Source organism: Bos javanicus, chromosome 19 (genome assembly GCF_032452875.1).
Source record: "Bos javanicus breed banteng chromosome 19, ARS-OSU_banteng_1.0, whole genome shotgun sequence".
NCBI lineage: Eukaryota > Metazoa > Chordata > Mammalia > Artiodactyla > Bovidae > Bos > Bos javanicus.
The window spans coordinates 18389434-18410388 of NC_083886.1; the positions used below are offsets into that span (position 1 = coordinate 18389434).

A 20955-nucleotide genomic window follows, 5' to 3' on the forward strand; every position below is an offset into this window, starting at 1 on the left:
AGCCTCCCTTCCTCTTCTTCCTCCTCTTCATGTGCCTTCTCCATCTCTACCTCCTTCTCTCCACCCCACCTCCTCTCCCCTCCCCTTCTTCTTTCCACTTCCTCTTCTTTTAGCATCTTCTCCAACTTTATTGAGATATGATCACTGCACAATAATATGCACATATTTAAAATGCTCAGTCTGATGAGTTTTGACAAAGACACCTGAAACCCATCAACACAATCAAGAAAACAAACATTTCCATCCCCTCACATCTCTTTTGTAATCCGTTTCCCTCCTTCCGTCTCCATCCGTAGGGAGCAATTGATCTGGTTTCTGTCACCCTCCTTTAGTTTTAATTTTCTAGAATTTTATAGATATGGAGGCTGACAATATGTTCTCTTCTTGTCTGATTTTAACCAAGCATAATAACTTTTAAACTTCTCCATATTGTTGTATGTATCAACTAGACACACTTATTGGTTTTGGTCGCTTTTTTTTTTTTTTTGCAAATTGCTTGCAATCTCCTACATAGATTATTGTTTTCTCTGTGACTAAAGTCGGTTTTACTTTTTCCTTTCCAGTTGATATGCCTTTTGTTTCTTATGTCATTGCACGGGCTAGGACCTCCAATACAATGCTTAATAGAAATGGTAAGAGCACATATTCTTGTCTCGTGCTTGATCTTTAGGGGAAAATCATTCACTCTTTCTCCATTATTATTAAAGTCTTCCATGCCCTTACTAATTTTCTGTCTGCATATTCTATACATTATTAATAGAGTATTGATGCCCCCAGCTGTAACTATAGTTATGTCTATTTCTACTTTCAAGTCTAGCTGTTTTTGCTTCATGTGTTTGGAAGCTCTGCCATTAAATGCATAAATATTTATTATTATTATTCACGTTTTGGCGAATTAACCCCTTTACCATTGTGAAGTGAACTTTTTTGTCCCTGATAACATTCTTTGCTCTGAGATTTACTTTATCTGATAGTAAGAAAGCCACTGTCGTGTCTTTTTATTAGAATTAGCATGGTTTCCCTTTTTATATACTTTCATCTTTGTTTTTATGTTTAAAGTTGTTGTGAACAGCATATAGTTGGGTGTTGCTTTTTTAATATCCAGTCTGACCATCTCTGCCTTTAACTGAGATGTCGAGACCATTTGATTTAATCTGGTTTTTGACATGATTGAGTTTTCAGTCTATCAGCTTGCTATTTATTGTCTATTTGCCCCATCTAGTCTTTGTTTTCTTTACCTACTAGTCTGGTCTTCTTTTTGATTTATCTTTTTTTTGATTCCACGTTCCTCTCCTTTGTGGGCTTCCTAGTTCCGTCTCTTCGTTTACTGTTTTCGGTGACTACTCTAGAACAGGGTTTCTCAACTCTGACACTATCAGGATTTGAGGTTAGATAATTGTTTGTCACAGGATGCTGTCCTGTGCATCCTGGTGAAATATTTAACAGTATCCCTAACCTCGACTCGCTAGATGCCAAGAACCCCTCCCTACATTGTGACAAATATCCCCAGGATAGGCAACCCTGGAACCACAACTCTAGAGTTACAGTATAAATCTTTAACATCACAATCTATCTTCAAGTGAATATTTTATCACTTCATACCAAATAAAAGAAACTTACAAAAGTATACTTACATCTTCCCCACCCCACCTTACTGCTATTTTTGTCACATATTTTCTGCTACATGTGCTGTAAACCCCACAATACATCATTTTTTTACATGTTAAATATCATCTTTCAAAGAGTTTTTAAATAAGAAAGAATATTTTATATTTACTCACATATTCTTTATATAAATTCACATATCCATCTGGTATCATTTTATTTTCTGCTTAAAGGACTTGCTTTACCATTTCACTCGGTAGTTGTCTGCTAATGATGAATAGTCACTCTTTGTATGTTTGAAAAGAAAACCTTTGGTTTACCTTTGTTTCTGAAACACATTTCACTAGGTACAGAACTCTAGGTCCACGGTCATTTCCTTTCAGTACTTTAAAGATACCACTCCGTGGTCTTCTGGCTTTCATTGTTTCTGAGACATGTGCTTTTGTTTTCATATCTGTTTCTCTGTATGCAATGTGTCTTTTTCTCTGACTTGAGATTTTTCTCTTTGTCACTGCTTTCCAGTCATTTGATAACTGTGCTTTGATGTAGTTTTCTGTGTTTCTTACATGTGCTGTTCATTGATTGATTTACATCTATGGATTTATCCTTTTCATGAAACTTTTAAAAAAATTCTGGCCTTTATTTCGTCAAGTGCATCCCTGGTGGCTCAGCTGGTGAAGAATCCGCCTGCAGTGCAGGAGACCCGGGTTCAATCCCTGGGTTGGGAAGATCCCCTGGAGAAGGGAAAGGCTACCCACTCCAGTATTCTGGCCTGGAGAATTCCATGGACTGTATAGTCCATGGGGTCGCAAAGAGTCAGACAGACTGAGCGACTTTCACTTATGTCTTCAAGTATTTTTTCTTTTCTCCCTTCTCCTATTGCTGCAGTTCCATCAATATGAGGTCATCTGATGCCATACCACAGTGCACTGATACTCCAGTAGTCTTATTCTGTCCTTTCTCTCTGTGTTTCATTCTGGACAGTGTCTATTACTGTGTCATCAGCTTCAGTGATCTTTTCTTCTGTGCTACCTAATCTGCTGTGAATTCCACCGATGTATTTTTCACTGAAGATATCATACTTTCCGTCTCTAAAATTTTGCTTTGGATCTTGTTGATATCATCCCTGTCTCTCCTTATCATGCTCAGTTTTCCCCTATATTTCTTGAACATGGTCTATACGTATATCAACTGTCTTAATGTCCTTGTCTACTAATCTGATCATCTTTTTCATTTTGGGGTCTGTTTCATTGATTGGTTTTTCTCATTATTATGGGCGGTAGATCTCTGTTTCTCTGTATGCCTTATCAGTTTTGACTAGGTGTTAGACATTATGAATTTTCTGCTGTTTGCTGTTGGTTTTCAATTCCTTTAAATTTTGAGAGGCTTTGTTCTGGGATGCTGTCAAATTATTCAGAGACGATTTTAATGCTTTAGAACAGGGATCAGCCAGCTATATTCTGCATGCAAAATCCAGCCCACTTTCTGGTTTTTTAAACGAAGTGTTAATGGATTACAGTCACCAGCTCCGTCCACTCATTTATTCATTTATGTGTGGCTACTTTTGTATAAAAACAGGAGACTTAAGTCACTGAGACAGAAACCATATGGCCCGTAGAGCCTAAAATATTTACTATCTGGCCCTTTACAGAAAATGTTTGACAACCCCCTGCTTCAGAAGCTTGCTTTTAAGCTTTATTAGGTGGGTCAAGACAGCCTTAGTCTATGGCTAATTTGTCTCCACTACTGAAGAAATGCCCTTCTGAGGAGTCTGCTTGAAGCCTGGCATGTTGCAAAGTTGTTGCACTCTGGCTAAGAGAAACATATAAGGTTCCTGGCCCTGTTTGGTCTCTGGGGAGTCTCTCAGCCTTGGTTGTTTCCTTATAGGCATGCACTCATCAGTTCTCAGCAAAGACTCCAGGGAGACTTTCTGCACATCTCCGGAACTCTTTCTTCATACAACTTTATCCCTTAGGTATTCTACCCCATGAATTCTAGGCATTTGGAACGCCTGAATTTTTCAACTCTGTCACCTCAACTCAGGAAGGCTGCCAGCCTCTGCTAAGGTTATCCTTCCCTGTCCTGCAGCCTAGAAACTCTCCTGGAAGTAGACAGGGTGACTGTGGGGCTGACTTTGTTGGTTGCCCTTCTCCTGGGGAGCACCGTCCTATGCTGACTGTTATCCTGTATCTGAAAACCATTCTAGGTTTTTATGCAAACTAAACAGTGCACTGTTTGAGCCAGACTGGAATAGTTTTTCCATGTGCAGCAACCCCCCGCCCCCACCACTGATCTTCCTCAGTCATCCAGGAGGGTGGACGAGGTGCTGGTTTTATAGAGACTATATTATCCCTTCGAACCGTCAAGAGCCATGTCATGAAGGAGACGGTGAAACAAGCAAACAGAACTCAATCAAAAACTGAAAAACAACATACTGCCCTAGGAAGGAGATATTTCAAACTCACAGAGTCAATTTTTACAAATGCCACCGGGCAACCGTACAGACAGGCATGATCAGTTTGATTTCCGGTTAGACTTCTCTTATTATTGTTGCTTTGTTTTGCTTTAATAAGAGATTCCGGAGAAGGTGCTAGAGGGTTGGAATTGAATCAATCTTGAAGGCAAATTTCTCTCTTTTATTAATTCCACAAAAGGAGTGGTGGGAGGTGATTGCTTCTGAGATATTTAATGAAGATTCCAGGTCTCATGAATTTAACACATTTGCTTACATTAAGCAGGTGCTAAATTTGATATAAATCTATACTACTTTCTGGGGGTAATTAGTGCTGGGAGCTTAATACTCTCTGAAATAGGACTGCCTTTCATTGTCTGACACTGTTGAATTGGAACAAACCCAGCAAGGCCACAGATGACATAGGCCAATACTTAGGATTAGCAGGTCTGCTGGTGGTGCTGGGTACTTGTCACAAAGAGGACAAAGATGGATGGAATGCAGGGAGCTGTGTAAAAGGGTGGGGGGCAAGGGAAGGGAGTCGAGGAAGGACCTTGGGAGACATTTCGGGCCTTAGTATTAATGCATATGTGGGGAATCTAGAAAAATGGTACAGATGAACCTTGCAGGGCAGGAAAAGAAAAGCTGACGTAGAGAACAGACATGTGGGTGCAGGGCAGAGGGCAGGGATGAACGGGGAGATTAGGATTGACGTATGTGCATGTGTGTGTAAAACAGATACCTAGTGGGAGCCTGCTGTACAGCACGGGGAACTCAGCTCTGTGCTCTGGGGTGACCTGGTTGGGTGGGATGGGGGTGGGGGTGAGAGGGAGGTCCAAGAGGGAAGGGATATATATATGCATGCAACATATATATATCCCGGTGTGCTCAGTCATGCCCGACTCTTTGCAATCCTGTGGACTGTAGCCCACTGTGTTCCTCTGTCCATGGAATTTTCCAGGCAAGAATACCAGAGTGGGTTGCCATTTCCTCCTCCAGGGGATCCTCCTGACCCAGGGACTGGATTCACATTTCTTATGTCTCCTGCATTGGCAGGTGGATTCTTTACCATACCATGTGGGAAGCCCAGATATGTGTATGCTGCTGCTGCTGCTGCTAAGTCGCTTCAATCGTGTTCGACTCTGTGCGACCCCATGGACGGCAGCCCACCAGGCTCCCCGTCCCTGGGATTCTCCAGGCAAGAATACTGGAGTGGATTGGCATTTCATATAGCTAATTTGGGCTTCCTTGGTGGCTCAGAGGTAAAGAATCCGCCTACAGTGCAGCAGACTTGGAGTCAAGGTTCAATCCCTGGGCTGAGAAGATCCCCTGAAGGAGGAAACGGCAACCCACTCCCGTGATCTTGCCGGAAAATCCCAGGAGAGGAGAGGAGAGAGAGAGGAGCCTGGTGGGCTAGAGTTTCTGGAGTTGCAAAGAGGTGGACATGACTGGGCGGCTAAGCAACAACAATGATAACCTATTCACTTTGTTATATAACATTGTAAAGCAACTCTACTCCCAAGAAGATAGCTTCAACCACAAATGTAACAACAGCAACAAAAATTAAAAGGGGTCAGAAAAAGCAACAAGACTCAAATGTCAGGATAACCAGGAGCAGGTAGGGTATTCGGGATGCCGATTATGAAGAATGCAGAGGACCAGAAATCTGACACATTTGGGAATAGACCACATGCCATGGGAGAAAGTTTCACAAAGACATAGGTTAAAGGCATAAGACTAGGGAGCCTGTCCTTCCTTCCGAAGTCTCAGACACCAGCATTTTAAGGAAATTTGGGGGCATTCATGACTTTCCCACCCCTCAGCATATCTTCTCACAGGCTTTCTAGACTGGCATGTTCCAGGTGGAGAGATTTTACGATGGCTATGTAGGAGGAGATGTTGTTCAGTGTTAACATAATGGTTGATGAGGTATTGCGTTGGAGGCAGGATACCTTGCTTCTGCTTTTACACCATCTTGTCACTAAATAGCCAGGTAGACTTGGGCAAGTCACTTTAACCTCCTGATATTTTGGTTCCTCCTCTTTAGAGTAAAGGGATTGGGTTGTATGGCTCAATTACAGTGAGAGATTCCTTTAACTCAGCACTGTGTAATATGCCAGTTACCATAGTCAGCATTTCAGATACAAAGCTCAAATCCTCAAAATAGCCCTACGACACAGACATGATCATTAGCGTCTTTTTTTTTTTTTTTAATTGGAGTGTGGTTGATTTACAGCGTTGTGTTAGCTTCAGGTGTGCAGCAAAGAGATTCAGTTATACACGTACATATGAACTTTGAACTTTCATTGCTCAGTTCAGTTCAGTTCAGTTCAGTCGCTCAGTCGTGTCCGACTCTTTGCGACCCCATGAATCGCAGCACGCCAGGCCTCCCTGTCCATCACCAACTCCCAGAGTTCACTCAGACTCACGTCCATCGAGTCAGTGATGCCATCCAGCCATCTCATCCTCTGTCGTCCCCTTCTCCTCCTGCCCCCAATCCCTCCCAGCATCAGAGTCTTTTCCAATGAGTCAACTCTTTCGCATGAGGTGGCCAAAGTACTGGAGTTTCAGCTTTAGCATCATTCCTTCCAAAGAAATCCCAGGGCTGATCTCCTTCAGAATGGACTGGTTGGATCTCCTTGCAGTCCAAGGGACTCTCAAGAGTCTTCTCCAACACCACAGTTCAAAAGCATCAATTCTTCGGCACTCAGCCTTCTTCACAGTCCAACTCTCATATCCATACATGACCACAGGAAAAACCATAGCCTTGACTAGATGGACCTTTGTTGGCAAAGTAATGTCTCTGCTTTTGAATATGCTACCTAGGTTTGTCACAACTTTCCTTCCAAGGAGTAAGCGTCTTTTAATTTCATGGCTGCAGTCACCGTCTGCAGTGATTTTGGAGCCCAAGAAAATAAAGCCTGACACTGTTTCCACTGTTTCTCCATCTATTTCCCATGAAGTGATGGCACCGGATGCCATGATCTTCGTTTTCTGAATGTTGAGCTTTAAGCCCACTTTTTCACTCTCCACTTTCACTTTCATCAAGAGGCTTTTGAGTTCCTCTTCACTTTCTGCCATAAGGGTGGTGTCATCTGCATATCTGAGGTTATTGATATTTCTCCCAGCAATCTTGATTCCAGCTTGTGTTTCTTCGTGTCCAACTCTGCAGCCCATGGACTGTAGCCCTCCAGGCTCCTCTGTCCATGGAATTCTCCAGGCAAGAATACTGGAGTGGGTAGCCATTCCCTTCTCCAAAGGATCTTCCTCACCTAGGGATGGAACCCTGGTCTCCCACATTGCAGGCAGGTTCTTTCCATCTGAGCCAGAAGGGAAGCCCTACATGTACATATATTCATTCTCTTTTAGGTTCTTTGCTCATATAGGTTATCACAGAATATTGAATGGAGTTCCCTGTGCTATGCAGCAGGTCATTGTTGGTTATCTATCTTATATATAGCAGTGTGTGTGCATTCACCCCAGGCTTCTGACTTATCTCCTCTCGCCTACCCATGTTTCCCCTTTGGCAACCATAAGTTTGTTTTTGATATCTGTAAGTCTATTTGTGTTTTGTAAATAAGTTCATTTGTTTCCTTTCCTTTTTCATTTAACTTAGATTCAGCTTATGTGTGATATTATATGATACTTGTCTTTCTCTGTCTGACTTACTTCACTTAATATTTTATCATCTCAATTTGATGAAGAAACTGCAGCTCAGAATGTTTAAGGATGTGCCCAAAATTTACACAGCAAGGTGACAGCCAGGACTCCATGGCAGGTCTTGACTCCAAAACTGTAGGCTCCCTTCTATCTCTAACAAATGATAATTTTGCAAAGTACCAATGGTTTCTCTTGGTGGCTCACAATAAAGAATCCACCTGCCAATGCAGGAGACAGGGGTTCAGTCCCTGGGCAGGGAAGATCCCTTGGAGAAGGAAACGGCAACCCACTCCAATATTCTCATCTGGGAAATCCCATGGGCAGAGGAGCCTGGCAGGCGACCATCCATGGGGTTGAAAAGAGTTGGACATGACTTAGCACCTTATTCAACAACAATAGCAACTGAATATATGTAGTTAGAATGCAAATGTTAAAATCTGATATAGGTCCCAGGAAAACAGATCAGGAGAGTGTGACTGGTGCCCTGTTGTTCCATCACTGCTCTAACCAGGGCTTGATGAGGGGCCACTGATGGAAGATTATTAAGGATCCAATAAGTGCTTCCTAATTTGAGTCCCATTCGTTCACACTTTGATATAAAAGCAGATCCAGTGTCTGTGGTCTTTTTTTTTTTTTTTTAGTAAATCATTTGAAATTACCTCTACTTCTGAGAACTTTGGGTGTCTCAGTAGGTATGGGAAATCCATTTAAAAATCAGTATCCTTTTTCTAAAAGTAAGAGCTTTCAAATTAAGCATTCCTTTCATGCATCAGCGACTTCTGAGTCTTGCAATTAATTATTGTAATGTTAAAGGTCTTTCGTGTTTATGATACACACTGCGTTCCACAGGCTTATTATGAATTGTAATTTTTTCATTAACTCCCTTCATAGTCACTATTTGCACTCTATTATATCTTAGTTGATCATTTATATAACATTTGAAAGTAATAAAACTGTTTTTCATTAAAATCACTCTATGGTTGTGACATTTCACTAAGGTTAATAAAAAAAATGTTTTGCAAAGGGTGAGGTGGGGGGGTGGGAAGTAAAGGTTGGTTTCAGTAAAACCAGTTACTTTGAAAACCCACTACTTAGTGTGGTGGTCACGCTTTGAAGTGAAGAGGTCCTTGGTTCTCGGGTCCAGGCCTTGCTCTTATTAGCTGTGTGGCCTTGAGCATGTGAGTTTCACCTCTCTGAATGTCAATTTCTTTATCTGTAAAATAAGGATGATGAAAATAATAGCTTCGTGTTAATAAGCATTGTGAAATGTCTGAATGAAGGAATTGAAGAAGCAATGGAAATTCACCGGTACACTCATGGATCAAATGTGGAACACTACTCTCCATTAAGAAAAAAGTCAACAGGAAACTGTCACATTGATAAGAACGTTGCCAGAAACCTGGGCACTTTGGGAGGGAAGGAATTTATCGCTTCTAGAACAGTAGCCAGTCATCGCGTACTTTACACTTCAAAGAGCAAAAAGCTTGCAATGGTTCCATTTACATCCAGAGGCTCAGGGGAGAATGATAAGGATCCGAAGGAGATAATTTCCAAACTGCCGCTGTTTCCTTTGTCTCTGCCTATATTGATATTGTCTCGTCCATTATGATGGGAGAGCAGCATCTTGAATCTCAAATATGCACTGAGCACAGGCAGGGAAGAGAGTGAGGGACTTATAAAGGACAGTTTAAAATTACAGTCAGATAATTATATTCTCTCGTAATTCAGACAGTGATTTGCTTGACAGTTTTTCAGCCCAGTCTGGCACCTCCTGGCAACCTGGAGCTGGAAAAAGTTTCAAATCGCAGAACAAATAATAATAACCACCACCACCAGCAAAGGAAAGTACTTGGCAGAGCTTCAGGGCAGCATTTTCCCGCTTGTTACTACATTTGATTGCTACAAGTATCCTGCAGGAGAAGCAGAGGAATCAAGGGCAGCTCTAGCTTTCCAGGTGCTCAGGTCAAAAATCTGGGCATCCTTTTTTTTTCTTTTTTACAAAGCCCACATCCAACCCACCAGCAAATTCTATTGGCTGTTGCATCAAAATATGCACAGAATCTGATCACTTCTCTACCACCACTGCCTCCCTACTCTGGGCATCCTCATCTGGACCTTCCAGCTGTCTTCCTGTTTATGCCTTGGACCCACAATAGTCACTTCTTAACCCACTGGTCTCTCTGGAGTCCTTTAAAGACACGAGGCAGATGCTGTCACTTCTTCCCTCAAACCCCTCTATGAGTTTCCCATCTCATGTGAGTTAAACATGGAAATCACTAGAAGGTTCTATAAATTCTGTCACTGTCTCCACTTCAGCCACTCTGGCCTGCTTGCTGTTCCAAGAAGAGTTTCAGCATCTGTTTTTTTCCTCTTTTCTTTTTCTGTACTATTGCATCTCTAGCATCTACAACTCTACTCAGTATTTGTCTAATGTAATGATTTCTTAAAATGAGCTCTGGGTTCTTCCCTGGCCATCCAGTGGTTAAGACTTTGCCTTCCAATGCAAGAAGTATGGGTTCAATTCCTGGTCTGGGAGCTAAGCTTCCACATGCCTCAAGGCCAAAAATTCAAAACACAAGGCAGAAGTAATATTGTAACAAATTCAATAAAGACTTTTAAAATGGTCCACATTAAAAAAAAAAAAACTTAAAAAAAAAAACAAGTTCTGAAGTCAGACCACATAGGTTTGCATTTCAGATCCATTACTTCCTCACTGTGTGACCCTGATTGGTCTCCTCGTCTGTAAAATGGGCATCAGAGAGATACCTTTGTCCTAGGTACCATGAGTTGAGTCGTATCCCAAAAGATATTTCCAAGTCCTAACCCCTGGAACCCACGAATACATGAAAATAGTCTTTGAAGATATGAATGAGCTAAGGATCTCAGCATGGTATCATCCTGGATTTTGGGTGCATCCTAAATCCAGTGGTTGGTATCCTTGAGAGGAAGGAAAGTAGGATGTGAGCCCCAGGGGAGAGAGTTGTGGAGGCTGAGGAGTGCTGGGAGCCATCAATGGCTGGAGGAGGTAAAGATGGATTCTCCCTACCTCCCTCCAAGGGAGCACAGCCCAGCCAATGGTGCGCCTGCTATGGCGGCTTCCCTGGTGGCTCAGTGGCAAAGAATCCACCTGCCAATGCAGGAGACACAGGTTCGATACCTTATCCAGGAGGATCCCACATGCTGAGGAGCAACTGAGCTCATGCATCACACCTACTGAGCCTGGGCTCTGGAGACCCATAGCCGAAACTACTGAGGACCCTGCGCCCTGGAGCCGTGGTCTGCAACAGGAGAAGCCCCCGCTGTGAGAAGCCCGCACACCTCAGCTAGAGAGTAGCTCCCACCAGCTGCAACTAGAGAAAAGCCTGAGCAGCAATGAAGACCCAGCACAGCCAAAAATAAATAAATAAATGTTTTTTTTTATAAAAAAAAATCAGCCAGCTAGATTTCAGACTTCTGGTCTCTGAAACTTTGAGACAATAAACTTGGGCTGATTTGTTCCATCAGCTCCAGGAAACTAACACAATAGGGTCGTTGAAAGGCAGTAATGATCTTATCTATATAAAGAGTGGTACGTAAGTAGCTCTCTAAGTGTCAGCTGAGAGTATTAGCCCTATTTTACAGACAATGGAACCAAAGTGCTGACAAAATAAATGACTTATCCGAGAGCTCTCTGCTGCTGTGTGTTGGGTCAGAGGTCAGAATTCAGGTTCTGCTGGGTTGCCTGGCATTGTGATGCAGATGACCTCTGGCTACTAGTAGTCCCAATGAAGTCTCTCCTTTTTTTTAGTTTTTTAAAATAACTTTATTTATTATTTTTGACCGCACTGGGTCTTCATGGCTGTGCAGGCTTTTCTCTAGTTGCGGCGAGTGGGACCACTCTCTGGTTGTGATGGGGGGCTTCTCATTGCGGTGGCTTCTCTTGTTGCAGAGCACAGGCTCTAGGGCATGCAGGCTCAGGAGTTGCGGTACACAGGCTCAGTAGTTTTGGCTCCTGGGGTTTAGAGCTCAGGCTCAGTACTTGCGGCACACGGGCTTAGTTGCCCTGAAACATGTGGAATCTTCCCAGATCAGGGATCGAACTCATGTCTCCTGCATCAGCAGGTGAATTCTTTACCACTGAGCCCCAGTGAAGTCTCTTCCAGCTCCTCATAGTCTATGAATTGGCCAGATGCTTGCCAACAAAGGGATTTGTCTTTTTTCCTCAGTTAACCAGAACTCCCCAAAGAGGCTCTGCATTGCTAAAGTATATCCAGACGTGAAACAGGGCACGCCCTGGCGACCTCACAGTTTGCCCACAAAGACCAGAAGGAGCAGAGCATTTAGCCAATCAGACTTGCCTGGTAGGGTCCCCAGTGCCGCATGACCATGTGAGCCTGCAGGCTGGTCGCTTCACAAAACTCCCCACACAAGGGCTCAGGGAATATGCCTGGATGTTGTCTGGAGATGGGATTCTGGCCAAGAGTCGGGGGCTTCAAGAAGCATGGTTCCTAGGGGCTTTCCTAGCAGTCCATTGGCTAAGACTTGGCCTTCCACTGCTCGGGGAATGGGTTCCATTCCTGGTCTAGGAATTAAGATTCCACATGCTGCAAGCCCAAAAAACCAGAACATAAACAAAAAGAAGCAATACTGTAACAAATTCAATAAAGACTTAAAAGAAGCACAGTTTCTAAACATCATAGGGTCCCCCAAATAGCTGAATGAGTCCTCCCCATCATGGTTTCCAATAGAAATTTTCCATGAAAAATCAGCCAGCCTGAAATCACTGCCAAAGACTTGTGATTCCTGGACCAGTACACAGAGAGGGAGATGGGGGAATGAAGGGAGATTTCAAATGAAACCATTCCCTCCGCCCACTTGGCCAGCACCCGATCCCGGGAAGGGATGTTGAATTTCTTCAAGACGTACTGCCTTTGTTCAGAGCGTGCTGGGAACAGAGGGTCTAGCCGAGGGGAGGGACCCGGCAGGAATGAATGCAGGGCAATGCTCTCCACCTCCCACCTGGTCACTGTCACTCAGACAGTGCTCCCCGCCTCCTCCTTTGTGAGACCTGGGCTAGACAGGGGACTTCACTGAGCTCTGGAGGCTAACAATATAGCTAGCAAACTACCTTTTGTAAGAGAAGTGCACCTCGTTAGGAAAACTGGCTGCATGCCAGAGAATCTTGCTTCCTTGACAGGTGGAGTCTGATCACCCTCTCCTGTTGGAGACATGGTGCTGGGGGTAGGGTCTGTTATCCAGAAACGCAGTGTGTAGTTCTCAAGCAAAAGTACAACCAGATTCTGAAAGAGAGCCTCTAAGACAAACAGAAAAGCATTTCTCAGCCTGTGCCAAAGGTAAAGCTGAAATAAGGACCAGGGCAAAGAACACTGGGCAAAACAGTTGGGTGACTAAGAGGTGGTTGGAGGGGATGGGTAATGCTGGGATGCTTCAAGGTAAAGCGTTGATACAAAGTAGTTACACTTGCAATTCTGGAGTCAGATATCCTGCTTGGATTCAAATACAACCTCAACCATTTTGTAGCTCTGTGACTAAGGCAAAATCTCCTAATGGCTTAGCTTCCATTACCTTACTCATGAAATGAAGTTTGCAGAGATTGCCTGAGTGCTGTCACTCCAGTTAGGTCTGTCTCTTTGCCACCGCATGAACTATAGCCTGCCAGGCTTCTCTGTCTGTGGAATTCTCCAGGCATGAATACTGGAGTGGGTACCATTCCCTTCTCCAAGGGATCTTCCCAACTCAGGAATTGAACCTGCGTCTCTTTACTGTCTGAGCCACCAGGGAAGCCCAGAAACTACTTAGTGCCTGGCATATAAAAGGTGCTCAATGAATATTGGCAATTACTCCTAACACAGTTATTATTGTGAGTAGATCCATTGAAAGGCTTGGGATGGGCTGGATGCTGAAGCCTGACAATCAGAAGCATCCTTGCTTCTGCCTAAACTTCTTGTTTCATCTTCCCACCCTGGGCGATGGCAAAAAGTCACTATATGGAGAATGCCTACCAAGATGGAGGACCAAGACTGACTAGTGAGGATGGTGATGGGGGAACAAGAGAAGAAGCAAGGGCATTTTGTATGTTGAGGGCATTTGTATGTTGGTCTACTGCTCAGTGGTCTCAAGTGATGTTTCTGAAAGTTGGAAATTAGTAGAACTATTGTTGGCCAAGTCCTGTTTTCAGTGAATGGGGATTTCAGGTCAAGATCTTATAGTCAACCTTTCAATAGTTTTCTGGCCATTCTTTTCCAGAATATGTTTACTCCTCGGAGAATGTGAGGGGAGGCTAGGCTTCTTAAAGCAGAGGTGGCCTTATTACTTGGGCTTCCCTGGTAGCTCAGACAGTAAAGAATTCTCCTGCAGTGCAGGAAACACAGGTTCAATCCCTGGGTCAGGGAGATCTCCTGGAGAAGGGAATGGCAACCCACTCCGGTATTCTTGCCTGGAGAATCCCATCAACAGAGGAGCCTGGCCTTATTCTTTATCTAGAAAGCCACGGGAGGCAAACAAGGAAATCTAGGAAAGAGTTACAGATACACTGAAAATTGTTGCAGATTAGATATCTCTGAGGAAATCTATAATCAATTCCTACTTTTTTTTTTTCTTTTTGCTGTACCATGCAGCTTGTGGGATCTTAGTTCCTCAACCAGGGATCAAACCTGGGCCCTGGCAGTAAAAGTGCCAAGTCCTAACCACTGGACCGTCAGGGAATACCCACCAATTCCTACTTTCATTCCACAAATACTCCCTGCATTCCTCCTATGGGAGAAGCAAACTAGACCCTAAGAAGGCCATGATGATACCTGCATCAGAGCCCCACCAAATGGAAAGAAAGAACCGGTCAACAAATGCTTAAAGTGGATGTGACTGATGATCAAAGTCAGAAGGGAAGGAGCTTCCAAGCAGAAGAACTAACTCAGCAGCTGTTTGAACAGAGCATGAGTTTTAGCATCAGTTCAGTCCGGGTTTCAGCCTCTGGCTGCATCACCTATGAGCTTTGAAAACCCGTACAAGCCTCTTCACTTCGCAGCCTTCCTTTCTTCACCTGTAATACAGCACAGCTACCATCTCTGGGGTTGTAGAGAGGATGATTTGCGATAACATATAATGTCGCTCAGACAGTGGCACATGGTAGAGATGCAACAAAAATCTGTTCTTTCCACTGGAGGGGATCCAGAAAAGACTTTCTAAAGAAGGAGCCATTTAGGCAGGATCCGAAGGAGGAGTACGGGCCTTGCCAGGTAGAGTGGGATGCTTTTCGAGGATGCTTTCCACAATATTGTGATTTCTGCCCAACTTTTCAGGAACCCATATGCCCACTGACTGACAGTAATTTTACAAAGCCAGACGTGTCTGTATTCTTTCGTGATCCAAAAAGAAAAACTCTTTTTATTTTTTGGTACTTAACGGTTGTTTTGTGGTAGTTACAAAACGTCCTCTAACTGCCAGCTACGCATCCGCCAAAAATATCACCGGGGGCATTATACGTGCCAAGAAACTAAAAGGAAGGCAGGAACTGGTTTCCTTCCATTAAAGCCAAGCGGTCTTGAGGTGGAAAACTAGCACTGAGGCTGAAGAAGAGGTACCCGAGCGGACAGCTGCGCGCTGGGGTCCCCTGCCGCCTGCATGGATGGCTGTGCACCAAGGCGCTGGTGCTTTGCGGACTGCGCTGGGCTGCAGGGACCCATTAGTATCCAAGCTGCCCGTGAGCTTCCATTTCTCATGCACCTGAAATTCTGACCAAGGTGAGGAAAGAAATAAGAGAAAGCTCTCTCCCGGGGTTCGGGGCCGAGATCAGGGAAGCAACCTCAGTGGTGTCTCGGGCATGGCAATCCCAGGTGCGGGCTGTGGGCGCTACTGCAGGGAGGCCAGAGGGAAGCGTGGTCCACGGTGACAATGAGCTGATCGGCTCATGCATGTCTGTGCGTGCGCAAAGCGCACATGCATGCACGCAGTCTCCCAGCCCTCCATGGCGCTATCCCCTGCTGGGCTGTGTCATCTTCCAGAGTGAGCACTGGAAACTCATCTCACCTCTAGTTGGTGGGGAGCATCAGAGAAGGAGGTGGTGCCTGTCTGCCTGTCCTCCCAGATCTCAGACTGGTCTCACTCTGCCTGGACTGCCCTCCCCCATCTCCTTTCCTGAACTTAAGGCTCAGTTCAAATGCCACTGCCTGGTCAACTGGACTGTAAGAGCCAGAGAATAGGGATTCTATGGTCTTATTCACCATCTGTCCCTGGTGTTCAGCGCAGCTCCTGACACATAGTAGGTGCTCAGTAAAACTCATGTCAAGTGAGTGACATGCCCAGTCTTCTCTAGTTCCTTTGTCCCATTAAGGGTGGAACTTCTAATTTCTCAGCCCTGTGTTTCATATCACATAACTGTTTCCATGCTTGTCTTCTCATCTAAACTAGGGACTCTTAACCGAGGGCCCACAGGTAAGTTTCAGGGGAATTCAGACACCCTGAAATGTACACAGAACGTGTGTGTGTGTGCACACACACGCATGCACCTAGGTTCATCTTTTCTGGAGGGAAGGTCCCAGCTCTGACCAGGTTCTTGTGATTAGAATAAGGTTGGAAACTAGACTAGTCTGCAGAGGCCTGGGCTGTGCCCACTCGGAGGCCAGGGTCCTGGCTAGCACAATGCTTGATACACAATAGGTGATCAGGATGTGTTCGCTGAGTGAGTGAGTGAGAGAATGGTCTTAAGCCCTGACTCCGGCCTCCACCATCACCAGATTCCCAGACATGGATTCCTCCAGTCACACCACTGCCAGCACCACCCACCCATCAACTGATGGATGATAACTGCATCACAGCAAGTCAGAGCAGGCCATGTGTCTCTGAGCCTCGGTTCCCTCACCTGTGAAATTGGAGATAAGTCTTGCTCTGCCTACACTCCTAAATGGTCATCATGATCAAATGAAATAATAGGTTCTTTCACCCACATTCCGGAGAAGGCAATGGCACCCCACTCTAGTACTCTTGCCTGGAAAATCCCATGGACGGAGGAGCCTGGTAGGCTGCAGTCCATGGGGTTGCTAGGAATCGGACATGACTGAGCGACTTCACTTTCACTTTTCACTTTCATGCATTGGAGAAGGAAATGGCAATCCACTCCAGTGTTCTTGCCTGGAGAATCCCAGGGACAGGGGAGCCTGGCAGGCTGCCGTCTATGGGGTCTCACAGAGTCGGACACGACTGAAGTGACTTAGCAGCAGCAGCAGTCACCGACATTCAAGAAATCCTTATTGAGCCCCCTCTGCACCAGGCTCTGGAGGTATGAAGAGAAAGGAGATATACAACCTGCCCTCAATGAGCTCATAATCTAATGGGGGAGACCAACAAGTGACCAGTTTCAACATGATGTGGAAACTGTGACCGCACTAGAGAAAAGCCCACAGGCTGCCAACCTGAAAAGTTAAAAAATGGAGACCTCTCAGGGACTTCCCTAGCAGTCCAGTGGTTAAGACGCCATGCTTCCACTGCAGGCGGCACAATCCCTAGTCAAAGAATCAATATCCAGCACACCACATGGCTAGAAACATTTTCTTAAAAATGGAGACAGCTCAGAGGAGAAACAGAGATCTGAAGGATGAATGAATGTTAGCTAGAGAAGGAGAGATAAAGTGCATTCTAGGAAGGGGAAACAGCCGGTGCGAAGGCCAGGAGGCAAGAATACGGCACCTTTCTGGGGCTCCCAGCTTGCTCAGCACACAGTAGGAGAGTCAGAGAGACAGGCTGGAGGCATGATCAGGGACTGGATCATACAGGGATGCCAAAATTGGTCTTTTTCCAGAAAACAGTGGGGAGGGCTTTTGAGTCAAGGCATTGAAAAATGCAGATTTGTATTTTAGAAAGCTGACTCTTGGCTACAAGATAGAGAGCTCATTGGAAAAGCAAGATGCAGAGGACCAAGACTAGTCAGGAGCAAATGGTAGCCATCCGGGGAAGAGGTGAGGGTGGCATGCAGACTCGGGGCACAGAATGGAGTCCGCAGACGCCAGGTCAGTGGCAGCAACCAGACCTGATGAAGTAATGAGAAAGCGTTTATAGATCAAAAGGGCGGCTTCTTCAATATAGTAGCGCTTCCTCATTCTGTATGTGGGAGCCACGTGAAGTCATTTCAGCCTGCCACAGGCTCCACAAGGCTAGGCTTTCTAGTTTCAAAAGAAGGGGAAGGGCCTTTTCTTTCTATCTGTGAATTCTTTTATCTCTATGGTCGTACAGAGGAAAACCACTTAGGAACAGTCAAGAGGAAAGGAGTGCTTTTGAAAATAAAGTGACATTAACTCAGGACAGTGTTTGGAAATTGGGGGACCTAAAAGATGCACAGAAATTGCTTTTTGCCAGCAGCTTGGAAGAAGTGCCTAGAAATGCCCCCTAAACAGATCGGGAGGAAAAAAGCATTTCAGCCCAGATCAGACCATGGGTTAAAAATGATGCAAAAGATCAGTGTCAGAGAGAAAGAATTTGAGAAAGAAAAATGCCTAATCAGTATCAATTTAATAGGCCACTTAAACAGTAAAAGAAGAAATGTTGATGTTCTATGGTGGCGATTTTATAATCACTGGAGTACTTAGCTTCATGTAAGCCATCTCATATTCATTAGAAATAAGAGGAATTTTATTCATTGGAAAGAACTCTTCAATTTACAACATCTTAATTGCTCAGGGGTTTAAATTCTGATAAAGGAAGCTCATTGTTTGTAAAATTTCCTTTTTAATTAAAAAATTTTTTTAATTTATTTATTTTGGGCTGCACTGGGTCTTCGTGGCTTCGCACAGGCTTTCTCTAGCTGCAGCGAGCAGGTACTACTCTCTCATTGTGGTGCATGGGCTTCTTCTTGCTGTGGCTTCTCTCGTTGCAGAGCACAGGCTCTAGGGAATGCAGGCTTCAGTAGTGCTGGCTCACAGACTTAGCTGCCTCACTGCATGTGGGATCTTCCAGGACCAGGGATTGAACCTGTGTTGCCTGCATTGGCAGGTGGATTCTTAACAACTGGACCACCAGGGAGATTCAGAAGCTCCATTTTCTGTGGGTGTGGGGGAGTCAGGCAGCGGGGAGAATTTGTTCATTATGATAAAGACACTGGGGTTGGTATGGAGCTTGGTGGCTGCATCAGGAAGAATGGGCTGGATTATGGTTGGTAAGAAACAACCCCCGAATCTTGGTGGCTTAACGCAACATAATCTGGTTTCTGGCTCATGTTTTGTGTCCAGTGTGGCTCCACAGCAGGTCACTCAGGGATCCAGACTCCATCTCCGTGTGACCAAAAGTCACACTGCAGGGGCGTGCAGCCCTACCCTACCACATGCCTGGGAGGAGAAGACTGTGGAGAGTCCCACTGACTGCCCAGCGGCACAAAGCCATCGAGCCCTTCACACCCCCACTAAGACGGCAGCACTTCAAAAGCAGGGCCCAGCTCGTGAATCTTGGTCCCACCAAGACAGTGCCTCTTCCAGAGTACATGATGGTGGATTTTTGACAAATGTATGAAGGAATGTATTGACACATGGATCTGATTTTCAGAACTTGTTGAGCTTTTCTAAATGTGTAGGTCCTGAGAAGTCTGCCTATGTTCTTTCAGCCAATTTTCCTTCAAAATTTTCTGAGTCCCCAGAGGGGAACACTTCTGGTTTCCTGAAGCCTCCAGAGCAGACGCCCGAGGCAAGGGAGGGACTCTGAAGTCTCTACTTCCACCAGGCTAATGGAGCAGCTGGCCTGTCAGCGGTTTCGTCCCCGGGTTGTCTGGGACTCAGGAATTAGCCATCAGAGGCCAAGAGGGAGGAAAAAGAGTAGCATAGATGATGTCTTTATTTTGTGTTAGGCATGGTGCTGCCAGCTTTGCTGAGCTTTTCTCCTTTAAGCCTCACAGCCGCCCTGGAAGGAAGATGTTATGCTTCCCCTCCCCCACCCCATTTTCCCATTGAGAGAACTGATGCTTGAGAAAAATAAGGCATTTGCCCAAGATCTCATGGCTACTAAGTGACTTAGAACCCAGGTCTGCCCTGCTCTAAGCCAGGGCTTTGAACCACTGGGCTGACATCTGTCTTCTACAACCAGGTCGCACACAAGCTGCAAAGCATTTTTTTTCTTCTGAATTTCCAGCCGTGTGTTGACAGGAAAATAATAATAATAAGGATTGAAATTTGAGAATTCTGTCTTATTCGAGGCATTACTGAGTTGAATGTACTGAGTTGGAAGAGTCTCTAAAAGTACTGAAACACGATATGGAATAAGCAGTAGGACTTCCAGATCTGGAGTCCTGAGAAGACATTTGAACTAGTGACAGAAATGTGCTAGGCAACACAAACCATGGCTTCAGTGAAATTTCCTAGGTAGGAAAAAAGATGTTCGTTTTTACTGGCTGTTAGAGAGAACCAGTAACAGAATAAGGTGAAAAACTTGGGGTTTTCAAATCCTGGCACCATCTTGCTGCCCCTCAGGCTCAGAGATGATACATCAAACCATACCTGTGTGTTAAAAGACTTAATGCCTTCCTGGGCATTTAAATGCTGGCCTTTATGGAGCCAGAGCTAGCCTTGACTCTTGGGTATGTTGGTTGGGACCTATAAAGTCACACATCTGAAGTCCTGTGGAGTGGAAGAGGGAAAACCTAGAAACCCAGATCAAGTGGATGGTGCTCTATGTGTCGGGCTCATCACCAACAACTCCCAATTGGTCAGGGCTGTGCAGAGTGGGATGGGTTGCCTTAGGAAGTAGAGGGCTCCCCATCACAGCGAAAGTGGGGTAAATATTTGACACCAACATTATAGAAAGGTGTATGATGATTGAGCCATCTGATCTTGAGTCCATTATGATCTGTGAGATCTTTGAATTCTTTCAGGCAGGAAGTTCTTAAGCTCTTCTGTTGGATTCCTGGATGTATTTTGTGTTTGTTTTTTGAGGGGTGGGGGTACAGGAAACACAGGGCCTCTTGTAATGTGTATGTGAGAGCTACACAAACATGCAGACAATTGCCTTGGTGGAACCTGCATGACAGGAGACAGGCAATGCTACAAAAACAAAGTCTTAAAGGACTGAGGTCCCTTTCCCTCCTGTCTGCATTTGGAGAGCTGTCCTAAAGGACTTTCTGTTGACAGATTTTTCCTACTTGTGCCTTTAATTTTTCGAACTTATGCTCCCCCATCTCCTAGTCAAATAGTATTCTGCTTTTCAAATGACAATGGGAAGCCATTTCCTACTTGTAGGTAATTTAGAGATGAATCTTTTTATGACAG

General features: G+C 44.7%; 1 protein-coding gene and 1 non-coding gene across 3 annotated transcripts in view; one reads left to right on the top strand and one right to left on the bottom strand.

Annotated features, from left to right (window-relative positions):
• The window catches only part of ASIC2 (acid sensing ion channel subunit 2), a 1207137-nt gene that overhangs the window by 1030193 nt on the left and 155989 nt on the right, over window positions 1-20955 (top strand). The gene's annotated exons all lie outside the window — the stretch shown is intronic.
• Window positions 14350-14421, bottom strand: TRNAK-UUU (transfer RNA lysine (anticodon UUU)). The gene has a single exon. It is a non-coding gene; the product is annotated as a tRNA-Lys (tRNA).